Source organism: Austrofundulus limnaeus, unplaced genomic scaffold (genome assembly GCF_001266775.1).
Source record: "Austrofundulus limnaeus strain Quisiro unplaced genomic scaffold, Austrofundulus_limnaeus-1.0 Scaffold397, whole genome shotgun sequence".
NCBI lineage: Eukaryota > Metazoa > Chordata > Actinopteri > Cyprinodontiformes > Rivulidae > Austrofundulus > Austrofundulus limnaeus.
Window position 1 is genome coordinate 148,205 of NW_013952799.1, and position 5,155 is coordinate 153,359.

Sequence of the window (5,155 nt, forward strand, 5' to 3'; positions counted from 1 at the left end):
CCTTTGCATACTCTACCAGCAATTTTGCACTGAAAACCCAAATTGACGTGGCGCACCAGCTTGTTTCGTTTATTTTTACGTTTTTTTTTTTTCCTTCCCGACACTTTCGTTATTCAGCTCACGACCCAAAAGGAGGTGGAATTGACTCAGTTTGGGTTGAACGTGTATTTGTGAAGATAATAATAATAGCCATGAGTATTTGTTCGGGAAGTGTTCGAGTGCCGTTTCTGTTGCCCAGGTCAGCAAAACAACATGTTGATGTCTGCTGTATTTCAATAAAACACAGCCTTTTTCAAAGGGTACACGTTGGGCTCCTTACTGTGTGGTCTTATTTTCATTAACATGAACACAGTTACGTGTATGTTAGCATTGGGAGGACACGCAGAGAAGACCCAGAAATCGGGAGAAATTAACTTCTCTGGATAGGAAATGCCTTGGGAGACCACAGGGTCTATATCTAGGATCTCTTGCCTTCACGTAGGGGTCTCTGCAATACATAAGGAGAAATTCTTGTTGTGTGGGCYGAGTTTGACCTATCCATGATTATTTGAGTTCTTCAATGTGGGCAGAGTTTATCCTAACCATGATTGGCAGAGTTTAAAACATAGGTGGAGTATTGGGTGGGCGGAGTTTGGCAAAACCGTGATTTGTCCAATTGTGTTGTGGGGCAAGTAAAAAGAGGACGTAATGGAATTAGTAGTTATTAGCTGCGTTTCCATTGACCACAAAAATGCACAAATTAGAATTCCGAAAATAAATTTGCAAACACGTCAATTTCGAGAAAAAATGTGTTTGTTGACAAAATGTTTTTGCGCTAGGATGAGGTGGTATTTCGGCCGTCTCGAAATTTGTGTTTATCGCAAAACTGCAATGGAAACACTTTTTTCGCATTACGGGAGTCACGTGATCAACAACCGGCTGTTTCTACTGGCGAAAAAGATGACGACAAAGAAGATAACAGAAAGTAGAAGTAGTAGTAATATCACAGAAGTAGTAAAATAAAGTAGTAAATTCACCGACTACAATTTCCCAAAAACACAGCATACGTAGCCACTCCCAAGTAGGGACTTGTCGCTGGAAAGTCTCGATAAAAGACGCCAACATCTCCTCTGCTGATGAGCTCTAGTGTCGCGGTAGCAACATGCTATGTGTTTACATCCATTGCCGCCATGTTTGTAATGACTTATTACAGGCGTGACTTTAATAGCATTTCTTACTAAATGGAAACACGGCAGTTGCGGAACTGTTTTTTCGACATTAACAGAATATCGACAAAGTTTTGCGCACATTTGCAATGGAAACGCAGCTAAAGTGAACGTGTAAAGATAATTTATTGACTAAATTTGGTCCAAGTGCAACTTTTAATATTCAAACATTGTGATCTTTTTTCCAGGTGTGTTAGAAAAGCTTTGACCAATCCACATTGCTACACATCCCTCCACATTTTGTGCGGTTAACACCTTCCTATCTCAAGCTATGACWAAAATGAATATTTGAATTTAAATATAGATGRTTCCTGGCTGTTACGATCGAGTTACACCTCCCCCCAGCTGCCCATTGTTCGTCCAACTGAYTCGTTATTACTTTTTCYAATCCCACCCAAAATAGTCAATCCGGCCAATCAKGTCTTTAACAAACCACGCCCACAAAAGCRAAYCAGACCAATCATGTCTGGGACAAACTCCTCCCATAAAACAAGAAARTCCCACTTAMCGACCTCAGAGACCCCCTCCATGCTTTCAAGACCCAACCAGGGTTGACCAGAATAAAACGGAAAAATAGATGAAATAAAGTTTAAATCACAGGAACATGTTTTTGTCTGGTGTCGCTTTGGTTTYTTTGATGAAATTTTACTGAAAATCATCTAAATGAGAGGTTGAGGGCTGTTTGAATCATCAGGTACAACTAATWATATCTGTTTCAAAATGAGCCAGAYTTAAGATCTGAACAGAAAATTAGAAGTAAGTAAATCTGGACTTTAGCTTTTTTACAGTATTCTGCTGAACCACAGATTTGTTTTCTTTACCAGTTGTTCACAGGGACCAGAATATTCATTGTTTCCTAATTTTCAGACAAGTGTTCATTGAAAAAATTGGAATTGTGTTAAAAAAAAAAGCCTCCAAACATCTGGAGCTATTTGAACCTGTGAGCTGCAAGCTGTTTTCAGCTCAGCTTTGGGAACCATATTGGATCACAGGTTCTGCTCAGTTAATAGGTTCTACTGCTGGGAGTTCTCCACACRGGTTACAAATGAGGTTTTTACTTTTATACTTTGCTTCTCCATGAAGCTGTTTTGTGTCTGTAGATTTTGAAAATGTTACTCGATTTGTTTACTTGTTTTCTTCTTCTTGGGAAGTCAAACTTGTTAGAATCATTTTAGTTATTTTTTTTATGTTTCAGTATAATTAATGAGGAGGAGTTCCTTTGTATGCCATGTTGGGTTTTATTTTTCTGTTTGCTTCTTTTGGATGTGTACGGAAGAGGATTAGGGCCACTGAAAAATAAAAAAAGGAATTCTGACTTTAATCTTGGAATTCTGACTTTAATCTCAGAATTCTGACTTTAATCTCAGAATTCTGACTTTTTTCTCAGAATTCTGACTTTAATCTCAGAATTCTGACTTTAATCTCAGAATTCTGACTTTTTTCTCAGAATTCTGACTTTAATCTCAGAATTCTGACTTTAATCTCAGAATTCTGACTTTTTTCTCAGTCTTAAAGTCAGAATTCTGAGATAAAAGTCAGAATTCTGAGATTAAAGTCAGAATTCCTTTTTTTTATTTTTCAGTGGCCCTAATCCTCTTCCGTAGGAAGTGAGATTAACAAAATAAGAGCCCCAGCATTATTACGGCCCACCAATGAATTTGATGCAGCGCTCTTTTTTTTTTTTTGCCGGTTTGTGCGACTACAGATTTACGAGCTGCAGCACGTCTTCTCCAGCTCAACAAAACCCCAGTTTGGTGTAAAAAGAAGCAAAAGTGTTTTTAGTTTAAAAAGCACCAAAACTTTCTGACCTCCTCCTCCTTCTACTCACAGTTCAACCCGTCATCCGGTAAATAGCTGCGGGTCTCGTCTCATTAACCTGCTTCAGTTTTGAGAATAAGGAGATTATGGTGATTTTAACTGAAGAAAAGAAAACAATTTGAAAAAAACCAAAGAGAAATCTGTGCAGCTGTGAGAGTTGTTTGCCGCTTGATGCAGCAGTTGGGAAGGAGGAGAAGCGTCTCTTGCCTTTTTAACGTTTCCATCCTGCTCATTRTGGATGTTCTTCACGTTGCTGAGCCCYMCCCAGGCAAGCTGTAATATCTGCTRGGTATTCTCAGCGGATCTCACGGGGCTGGTGTTAATTTAAGTTGAGCTCTGCCTTTGGAATTACAATGAGAATAAAGGGGGCTGTAAAAAAAATTAAAAATGAATAAGAATAAAGGTGAGAAATCACACTTCGGCCTGATAGCAGCACAGGGTGGATTATAAGCCGTCATGTCCTCAGTGTGTGTGTGTGTTTTGTGGAGTGTGTGTGTGGAGTGTGTGTGTGTATCTAAATATTCATACAGCGTGTTTGAGCTTGGGTGTGTGTCTCCGTAGATAAATCAACCTGTAAAAGATGAACGGTTCTTCTGAAAACACCTTTTGTGTCAGATGCTGCGTTTGGGGCCCCGTGGGAAATCAAGTAAATGTGAGTTCTGCACTTGAAACTTTTTTTTTTAGCTTCACAMTATTAAATACTGCTTTATATTCAAACCTTGATCAAATTTGTATTGCCTCGTGTAAGGACATCGCTTTTATCTTGAACGCCATGTATTGGAAATTTGACAAAATATGCAGGTTTTTTGTGTAGATCGGAGTTGAAATGTGGCAGTTGGTCAGATCAGAGGCAGAAAAGGCTGAAAACTCAAATTATTACAACAAACTTAGTTTCTTTGTGAAAAAAACACATTGAAATCAAGATTGATTTTGTTTTAATGTGTTTAAATGAGAAATTAAAGAATAAAGGATTNGGATAAGCTGACGTTAGCATCAGAGAGGCTAGCAACTAGCATGGATAAGCTGGCATTAGCATCAGAGAGGCTAGCAACTAGCATGGATAAGCTGGCATTAGCATTGGAGAGGTTATCACAAATGAATATTCTTCTCATTTGCCATTGCCATCCTATCATTTGTAGGATACAGGAGGAAGCAAGGATGTCTTTATTTTCGGTAAAATGTCCTTCCAGTGCAAAGTGAATGGACACACAAAAGTGACTCTTGGTCAGTGAATTTTGATTTGATCCATAAATAAATGCGATCATTTATTTTACAAAATCACACAAAACCATTACAGTACACTTATCAATCAATTTCCTATAAAAGTTTATAACCAACAATAACAAGAGCTTCGAGCTTCGTTAATTGTCAATCAAACACTTAAATAAAACACAAACGTCAAGCTTAGATGTTGAATACCAGACATTTGAGGCAAATAACTTAAGTCTGGCAAGGTAAGTTTTAAGAAAAGGAGGAAAGTAAGGTGTTAGCTTTCCCAACTTTATCTTAAATAATGCGGGTTAACCAGAGAGACAAGGCGTTCAGCCAGACAGCGATACTCGTAACACAGCCAGCTTTAACTTTAAATGTGAGGTCAGTCACCTGTCCAGGTACAGTATTTTGGGTTTCTGCTTAGAAAATCCATTTTAGGACCGTCAACACAGATGGACCCTCAAGGCGTGTTTAGARTCGCGTACATCCGCGTCAAGCCGTAGGAAGAAGGGCGAAGCCAAAAACTGGATCCCGATTTCAAAATAAAACTTCAGACAGGAAGGTTTTTAAACAAGTTGGATATACAAGGCGTTGGTCGTATCCGGACCGTGCAGTTTCCCCGTTGGCAGTGAAGGGGTTGAACCGACACAGCTTCAGCTCCTGATCCTCCGGGGAGAATCGAGCTGAGAGAGACTGTTCGTCTTCACAGACGGTCGGTCTGTCACTTTCTGCCGTCCGGGCGGAAACTGTTAGTTACTAAGGAACCTTAGTGTCCAAGTTCCGCCTTCAGAGGTTAGATTAGAAAAGAAGTTATCAAGGAAAGTGTTAGTTCAGAGACGTGCCATCGCCTCTTGAAGCTAAACAAATATTATTGCTTCTGTGTAGTTCAGAAACATAACATTTCATGACCTATTTAATTA